The sequence below is a fragment of the Lepus europaeus genome, chromosome 12 (genome assembly GCF_033115175.1).
Source record: "Lepus europaeus isolate LE1 chromosome 12, mLepTim1.pri, whole genome shotgun sequence".
NCBI lineage: Eukaryota > Metazoa > Chordata > Mammalia > Lagomorpha > Leporidae > Lepus > Lepus europaeus.
The window spans coordinates 23,047,651-23,057,411 of record NC_084838.1 but is presented as its reverse complement, the minus strand read 5'-3'; the positions used below and the strand labels follow the sequence as shown (position 1 = coordinate 23,057,411).

Sequence of the window (9,761 nt, the reverse complement as noted above, 5' to 3'; positions counted from 1 at the left end):
GACAATAAACAGAATTCACCTCAATAGATTGAAATTTAGAATTTAATAAATGTACTACTTATAAATATATGGGCAGTATTAATATTTTTTGAGATACCCAGAGTTTAGCAGTAACAGGGGACCATTACCAATGGTAGACTTGAGGGATACACAGAGGAAATAAGTCACTAGAGCCCAGTGAGAAGTGTCATCAGTAGGGAGCTGGACTCATGGATTGTTACAGCTCTCACCAGAGATGCAGCATGGACGTAGGAAAGGTCAGGGTAAACATTGTGATCTCTCTCTCTTTCTCTCTCTCTCTCTCTCGCATCTCACCTTCTTGTCTCCATCAGCTAACTTTAATTGGAAGTAAGATGGCAAGAGAGTCTCAGTGAGAAAGTGGGAAGAGATCAGTTTTCCAGGATAAATAACAGTGCAGGGGACCATGGATATGAATGAGAGGCAGCGAGCAGAATATTCAACACAGAAATGCATGAAGTAAGCAAGCCGGTGGGGTCTTGGTTTCAGATTTCAAGGGAAAATCAGAAGATCTGTCTAAATATTTAGCATATATTGCATGAAGGTATTTCTACAAATGATTTTTCTAATGATTTATAATAGATAACGAATGTTTGGCCAACTCAACCCAATACCATCTGGGGGGATTCCACCCTTCTTTATCAGCCTATATGAAGAGCTAGGTCAGTGAATAGCATGGTAAAAAATAAAGCAGGTGAGCAGTGAAAACACAGGGGAAAAAAATGGAGAAAGAACAGGGCCAGAACAGTCCCTTCTCAGTCCATTACCAAGATACAGCATCGTGTTGCCTTGATCCCTTGAGACTGCCCAGAATCCTCAAGCAAACTTTTCTATTTTGCTTAAGCTTAATTAGACTTTGGTTCCTTAAATGTCTAATAGATCATTTGTATGACTGCCTTGTGAGACAACACAATGGCATACATTGGTCTATCAGGTCACTTCAGACTCAACAATCTCTCAATTTCAGGTGATTCCTTTTTAAAAAATATAAGTTAATGAAAAACAAAAGAAGTATTACTTATACTGACTGAGTGGAGAAGAACCACAAAAAAGAAACTGAGGGCCAAGGAGGCACACTTTCCTATCGCGAAGTCAGAAAACCCCCACTGCACCTGCGTAAGTGTTAGTAAAATGGCGCAGTCTATGTGGCGCCATCTTAGACCCTGGCCCACTGGCTTCCATCCTAAGCCCCTGGCTCAACCACCGGCGTCAGCTCCACCCCCACCCTAAGGGGATTCACTGCTCCTACTTCCCTGCCCGCCCCCTGGAAAAGTTTTAAGGGACCTTTTCCTGAACATGTGACTCTCTCTTTCTCTCTCTTGATCTCTCTCTCTTAAGCTCACAATAAACCTTTCCTCTGACTCATGTATGGTGTGTTTTGTGGTGGCATTACAGTAAGCAGTTCCAGGAAGGGATCATGGTAATGTATCTGTGGGATTTTGTGTGGATGGTAGATCTTTTCTTAGAGATTTTTAAACTGTAGGCTGTTTAACTCACAATTAGTTTTATTTCACCTTGCCAATGCATTTACATTGCTGAAATTGATAGTGGCCTCTTACCTTTTGGAAACTCAATAAAATACAGTGGCTTCCGAAAGTCTATCTACTTAGCACTGACAGAACAGAAATAAAATTAATATTCTTGAAGGCCAAATAGATTGAGAAATGACTTTTCAAAGGAATTTGAATTCACAAATTTCCTTAGCTAGAATTCTCAACCTCAGGTTTCTATACCAAAAGTTGAGCTTAAAACATGTACCTATTAGAATAAACATCCTCAAAAAAATAATAGCCTTCTAAATTTCTCTTCCAAATCTAAGCTAAAGTCAAGAAAATAAAGCTAAAATCAAGAAAATACACTGTAGGGGCTGGTGCCGTGGCTCACTTGGTTAATCCTCCTCCTGTGGTGCTGGCATCCCATATGGGTGCCAGTTCTAGTCCCTGTTGCTCCCCTTCCAGTCCAGCTCTCTGCTGTGGCCCAGGAGGGCAGTGGAGGATGGCCCAGGTGCTTGGGCCCTGCATCCTCATGGGAGACGGGGAGGAAGCTCCTGGCTCCTGGCTTCGGATCAGCGTAGCTCTGGCTGTAGCGGCATTTGAGGGGGTGAACCAATGGAAGGAAGACCTTTCTCTCTCTCTCTTTCTCTCTCTCTCTCTGTCTAACTCTATTTTTTTAAAAAGAAAAAAAGAAACAAAGAAAGAGAGAAAGAAAGAAAGAGAGAAAGAAAATACACTGTGACGTAAAGGTTAAGCCACCGTCTGCAGCACTGGTATCCCATACTGGTGCCAGTTCGAGTCCCAGCTGCTCACTTCTGATCCAGCTATCTGCTATGGCCTGGGAAAGCAGTAGAAGATGGCCCAAGTCCTTGGGCCCCTGCACACACATGGGAGACCTGGGAGAAGCTCCTGGCTCCTAGCTGTCACAACCATTAGGGGAGTGAACCAGTGGATGAAAGATCTCGCTCTGCCTCTGCCTCTCCCTCTCTGTAACTCCGCCTTTCAAGTAAAATAATTTTTTTAACAAAAAGAATATCTACCTGAAAGAAAATAAATTTAATGTAATATAAGAATTGGCCACAGAACTTCAGGTTGGTGTATCCTTAGAAATATAGTTATAATGTTTGATATTGCCCCCAAGAAAGTTAAAACGGCTTGGTTTGTTGTGTTTAGTTAGTAGAGGAATGTTTGTTCTATTACTATCATAAAACACATTGATCATTGTCTGTAGCCATTTGGTTTTACTGTTTATATTTGAGAGATGTTGCAATGTTGAATAGAGGAGTTTGTCACAGAGGGGAATTATTTGGACAATGAATGGTTATTTACAAATAAAGGCAGCTTATTCATCTGTGCCTTGTTTACATTGCTAATTATCAGAACTAAATGAACCTTTTCATTTAGACTTCTCCTGAGTCCCAAGTCCCTTCAGGCAGATTTTGAATACCAGAGGATTTATTTGTCGCTAATCATCACAAACAAATATTTAACCTAATTTCTAAACTATTGCATTGTGATTCCTGCTTCTTTATCTTTCCCTAATATCATAAAATCAACATTAAAAATAAGAACATTTTCAGTTCAATGGAGCAAACACCTGTATATTTCTTGTGCCGGTCCCTGTGCTAATCACTGGGGGAAAAGAGAAGTAAAAAAATAATAATAATTTGAGAGGCTTCAGAAAAAGTTTATGAAAGTGCATTCTTTTAAAATTGTACCTCTCCACAACAATATTGAAGACACTTCACATTGTCCCTATTGTATTTGTAGATTCCAGGACACTGGAGATCCACACTTATTGTCCTCTATTCTCCAAAATGCCAAGAGAGTCATTAAGAGTGCAGAGGAATGGGGAAGAAAGGCAGGTTCACATACAGGACATTAGAGTGGAGGCTACCAGAGGCTGGGAAAAGGTTGGTTAATGAGTACTACGTTATAGTCAGAAAGGAACAAAATGTTCCGGGGTTCTATGGCACAGTAGGGTGACTATAGATAACAATAATGTACTATAAAGAAAAAGCTCAAAGAAAGTATTTTGAATATTGTACCATAAATAAATAAATAAATAAAGGATGAATGTTTCTGGAGATGCTTCCTCTGATTTGAACATTATACAACACATAAATGTATACATGTTTCAAAACACTATATAGTACCCCACAATATGCACAATTTTATGTGTCAGTTTAAAAGGATGTAGAGGACATAGGAAAGGAGCAAAGTTTAGGATTCACCATTAAAATAAGAGCTGCAATTAACTGAATATTATGTTCCAGCCAGGGAGGGACAAATTGTTTCATATACTTTGTCTTTTGAATGCTTAAAACAATATTGTGATGTAGGTACCATTGTTCTTATTTGACAGATTAAGGGACACCGATGCAGAGTAATTAAATGATTTGTCCAAGATCTTCTAGTCCAGTGAACTTTAAAATCAGTACCCAGCCCACTATCTGTAGAGGAGTTTGACTAGAAGCAAGTGAAGAAGCATTGTGTGGCACTAAGGACCATGCTCAGGTCAACATCTATGGATTTACAGTGATAGAAATTCTCAGAATGAGGCCATGTGTTCCAGCATCACCTGAAAAAGCATGAAGAAACCTAATTGTTGAATTCATCCAGGCCCCTCTGAGCATGGAGCCAGTTGTGGCAAATGCACAGTGGCAGCAAAATAAATGGATGTGTTGAAGAGTCCTGTGGAAATGATGTCAGATGTGGAAGAAGAGATAGAACCACCGAGGAAGTTCCAATTTATTAAAAAACAAATGAAGAGGCCAGCGCCGCAGCTCACGAGGCTAATCCTCTGCCTGCGGCGCTGGCACCCTGGGTTCTAGTCCCAGATGGGGCTCCAGATTCTGTCCTGGTTGCTCCTCTTCCAGTCCAGCTGGCTGCTGTGGCCCGGGAAGGCACTCTCTTTCTTTCTCTTTCTCTCTCTCTCTCTCACTGTCTAACTCTGCCTTTAAAAAAAAAAAACAAAAAAAACCAAAACAATGAAGTGCATTGATGGTCTAAAAGGCTCAATAAAGACAAAGAAAAGATTGAATGACTATCAATATATGGAAAAGGAGGCAATAGAGCAAATGCAATCAGATCTGGAATTCTAAACCAGATTTTAATTTCAAGCAGTAGGAAGGGAAGCAGGAGATTTGAAATAGTCGTTGAGGAGGGTGGCTGGGTGAATTACAATTTTATAGCAAAACCAGTGTGACCTACTGTGTTACTTCCTCCAGCAGGACCGGGTGCAGATGGACATGGGCGGAACGGATAAGTGGATTCCTCTAGGATCAGAGATTTAGCAGACGAAGGTGATGAACAAAACAGAGGTGAAAGAGAATTTTGACTACAGGAAGGAGTGTTTTTGAAATCCTGAGCCCTAGACTCCATCCTGGAGACAAAGAAGGAAATGAAGAAACAAGATGCTAGAAAGGATATTAAATTACATGTTATGAAGAGGTTGAAGAAAATTACAGTAGGGGCACTGAACAGAAAAATGTAAGGAGAAGAGGCTGTGGTCCCAGAGTGTGATATAGACTCTGATTTTGAGACAGGATCAAGTTGAAGTACTAACTATTAAACTAAGAGAGCAAGGCAGAGAGAAAGACAGGAAGATGAGCCTAGGACTAATTAGAAGGCCAAGGAGCTCAGGGTTAAGGGCATAGAATGGGTTATGTATGCCATCATCATTTATAATAGCTAATGTGGGAAGATGCGAGGATCAAGTTGGAGAAGATTAAGCAGGTGCCAACGTTTTGGAATGACTAGTGGCAGAAGTGATTAGGAAAATTGGTATATGACAGCGAGTAACAGGGTTGAGGGTAATAAAACTTAATGGACAAAGCATCAACAGTTTTTCAAGATGATGGTGAAATAAAGGTCTATTATAGCAAAGTTACAGAAAATAAAAAATTTAAAGGAGCATAGAAAAAGAAGACATTAAATAGAAGAAAAGAAAGATACAAAGGAGACAAGGGACTGTCATCTTTTTTTTTTTTTTTTTTTTGACAGGCAGAGTGGACAGTGAGAGAGAGACAGAGAGAAAGGTCTTCCTTTTGCCATTGGTTCACCCTCCAATGGCCGCCGCGGTAGCGCGCTGCGGCCGGCGCACCGTGCTGATCCGAAGCCAGGAGCCAGGTGCTTCTCCTGGTCTCCCATGGGGTGCAGGGCCCAAGCACTTGGGCCATCCTCCACTGCACTCCCTGGCCACAGCAGAGAGCTGTCCTGGAAGAGGGGCAACCGGGACAGGATCGGTGCCCTGACCGGGACTAGAACCCGGTGTGCCGGCGCCGCAAGGCAGAGGATTAGCCTATTGAGCCGCGGCGCCGGCCAAGGGATTGTCATCTTTAAGATGTTGAAAGAAGGCCGGTGCCGCAGCTCACTTGGCTAATCCTCCACCTGCAGTGCCGGCACCCCGGGTTCTAGTCCCAGTCAGGCACCGGTTCTGTCCCGGTTGCCCCTCTTCCAGGCCAGCTCTCTGCTGTGGCCCGGGAGTGCAGTGGAGGATGGCTCAAGTGCTTGGGCCCTGCACCCGCATGGGAGACCAGGAGAAGCACCTGGCTCCTGGCTTCGGATCAGCGCAGCGTGTCGGCCGTGGCAGCCACTTGGGGGGTGAACCAACCAAAGGAAGACCTTTCTCTCTGTCTCTCTCTCTAACTCTGCCTGTCAAAAAAAGAAAAGAAAAAAAAGAAGTTTACCTATTCATTTTTATCCAGTGAATGCATCCTCTAAAAATAAGAATGATATAAGGAGAATTTTTAGATAAAGGTAAGAGAAATTGTATCCAGCAGACCTACACTATAAGAAATGCTAAAGGAAGATCTGTAGGTTGAAGGAAATGACATATCACAAGTAAAGTTGTGTTGATAAGAAAGCAGTAAATAACACTGGAAATGGTAAATATTTGAGTGAGTGAGTGTACAAAACCAGCATTGTTTTGCCTCTCAATTTCTGTAAAAGACAACTGACAATTTAAAGCAAAAATAATGACACTGGGTTGTGGGTCCATCATATGTAAAAGAATATACAACAACACAATAGATGAGGATAAATGGAATTATTGTACAAAACCTCCACTTGTAATAGTGTCAAAAACTAAATAAAATATCTTGGAATAAATTTAACAAAATGTTCAAGATTTCACCACTGAAAATTTCAGCACATAATTGAAATAAGTAAAAGATTTAAATAGATGGAAAGACATTTCTGCATTCATGGATTAGAAGATTTAATATTATTTTTATTTTATTTTTTATTTTTTATTTTATTTTTTATTTTTTGACAGGCAGAGTTAAACAGTGAGAGAGAGAGAGAGAGAGAGAGAGAGAGACAGAGAAAGGTCTTCCTTCCATTGGTTCATCCCCCAAATGGCTGCTATAGCCGGTGCGCTGAGCTGATCTGAAGCCAGGAGCCAGGTGCTTCCTCCTGGTCTCCCATGCAGGTGCAGGGCCCAAGCACTTGGGCCATCCCCCACTGCCCTCCTGGGCCACAGCAGAGAGCTGGACTGGAAGAGAAGCAACTGGGACGGAATCTGGAGCCTCAATCGGGACTAGAACCCAGGGTACCGGCGCTGCAGGTGGAGGATTAGCCAAGTGAGCCGCGGCACTGGCCAGAAGATTTAATATTAAGAATGATATTATATAGATAGATCTATAGATTCAGCGCAATGCATATTAGAAGTTCAGCTGTCATTTTTTCTTTATAGGAATTACCAAGCTGTTACTGAAATTTATACAGAAATTTAAAGGACCCAGAATCACCAAAACACTCTTATAAAAGAAAATCAAATCAAAGGACTTGCACTTCTCAATTTTAAAACTTACCACAAAGCTACAGTAATGTATTCTGTATGGTACCTCACATAAGAGGATGTACCGATCAATGAGACAGAATTGAGGGTTTATAAATTAAAGTTAGCACACAGAATTGGAGAAAATATTTGCAAAGCATATACCTGATAAGAGGTTGTATCCAGAATACATAAAGAATTATTTCAAGTCAACAAGTATATAATCTAACTAAAAAATAAGCAAATTGGGACAGACAATTCTTCAAAGAAAATGCACAGAGGTACCAACAAATGAATCATTATCCATTGCCACTTATAAGTTGAAATAAAACCATAATGAGATACCACTTCACACCCAATAAGATGGCTATGATTAAAAAAAAAGATAATAATGAGTGTTGGTGAGAATAGGGGAAAACTGGAAACCTTGTACATTTCCAGTAGGAGTGTAAAGTTGTTCAGCCATGGCAATTCTCCTCTTAATGCTGAGTCACCACACCATCCAGATGCTTCACTCCCAGGTATGCACCAAGAAAACTGAGGACCATGAGCCTTGCCATGGGGACAGCGCTGGGAAGGGCAGGTGGACCTGTGTGATTTGTTCAGTTCTGGGGTCATCACATCATGGCTGAAAATGATATAGGTAGAAAACCAGACTGAGAAACTCCCAAGAAGAATAAAAGAACTGGAAGAGGAGGTACAAAGATTTTAAAAGGAAGAGGCCAACCACAAGGACTCAAATGCTAAAGACAAGTCTTCAGGAGCTGGAAAAGCTAAGCATATGTTGGATTTCAGTGCTCCTGGTGGAAGATGTGTTTCCTGAGAGGAGCCTTCCTGGGCAGGGGATATTAGGGCTTTGCTGGTCAGGAAAACACAACCAATACCACTGAGGAGAAACTGTTTGAGGCAGTAACAAAGACTCAACTAATGGAAAGCAGTCGTGCAACTCTCACTGGTGTGGATGAACAGACAAAGGAGTCTTTGGACAGAAAATTTCTCATGTTCTTCATTCTCAATTCCAATGGCCAGAGATTCAGAAGACAGTAATTTAAAAGATGACACCAATGATGCTGCTAAAGAGATCTGTTGAACCCACATCCTCAGTAGGGTGCTCCCTCCAGACACCCGTGTACTGGCCTGGGCCCCTGTAGATCCCAGCTTCCGCGCTAGGCTGGCTTAAGCAGACTTACCACTATGTTTTCCCTCATGCTGATTTAGTGATTGTAATTGGGTGAGGAGAGGTGGCAAGAACAATCCCAGTTATGCCAATTTGAAGTGACTGAACAGGCATTCCTGGGTCATCAAGCCTGCTGTGTGAAGGCTGTCCTCTTTCTGATTGGCCAACGAATGGTGAAGCCAGACATCATTGATGAGCTGCTGAATGTAAGAATTCTCAGTGCAGCATGGTTGTAGAATTTCCTCTAGTCTTAACACGATTGTAAGTTTGAAGACATCAAGTGGATCTATGAATAGGAGGTCCAGCAGTTCAATGTCACCCACCTACTGGCAACAATGTGCCAATTATGCTCTCAAAACTCACATGTTCATATGGCATGTTACAAGGACTGGACTCTGTTGCAGTACCTCTGTTTGCAGTACCTTTGGCACAGGGCTGAGGATGGATGGAGTGATAGAATGGAGAAATGGTAAGCCCCTATCATAAAGCACACCAGCATCTTTGTAGAAGGCGTGAAAATACACACATATAAACCCCCTTGTAGATCATCCTAAATACCAAGCATTGGAATCCTGGATCCAGTATTATACACAGGGGACACATTTAGTACCCACACTTATTCCACAAGGCAGAAACAAACTGCAAAGGGACTGTACTGACACACTAGAACAAGAGAATACAAACAAGAGACTCTAACAAAGAGGGAGGCCCCGTGTTGATACAGAAATCAAAAGCATCATTTAAGCACAGAAAACTCGGCAGGACCTAGGAAGCAACAACCAGCTAGTGGTAGGAAGGTAGAAAAGAAATACAAAAGTAATATTTATTGCTGGAAGTCCTAGAAATTCATTTGAGCAGCTCTTCTGAAAAAGGATTTTAAGACTGTATTGGGGAAATACTTACTTAAAAAAGAGTTCAAACGTTCCCTCTTGTTTGTCCAAAAGATTTAAGAGATACAGGGTGCAAAAAGCAATTGAAAATAGAAATGCATTTGTGTACACCTGGAGACCTGTGCCTTGTGTTCAAATCATTAAAGCCTGACCTTGCTGGTGTCAAAGGTACAGGATATTTTCTTATGAAGCATATAAATCTACTGCAGAGGTTGGTAAACTTTCTATGAAGGAATCATAGGGTAAATATTTTAGGCTCTGTGAAACATAAAACAAATTGAAAACATGTGTTCACACAAAATTTGTACATAATGTTCACAGAATTATATATAATTACCAAAAAAGTGATACCATCCACAATTCATCAACTGATAAATGAATATACAAGATACATTTTGTCC

General features: G+C 41.3%; 1 pseudogene; it reads left to right on the top strand.

Annotated features, from left to right (window-relative positions):
* The first annotated feature begins 7,917 nt into the window (after window positions 1-7,917).
* LOC133771197 (tRNA pseudouridine(38/39) synthase-like) lies at window positions 7,918-9,214 on the top strand (annotated as a pseudogene).
* The last annotated feature ends 547 nt before the right edge of the window (window positions 9,215-9,761 follow it).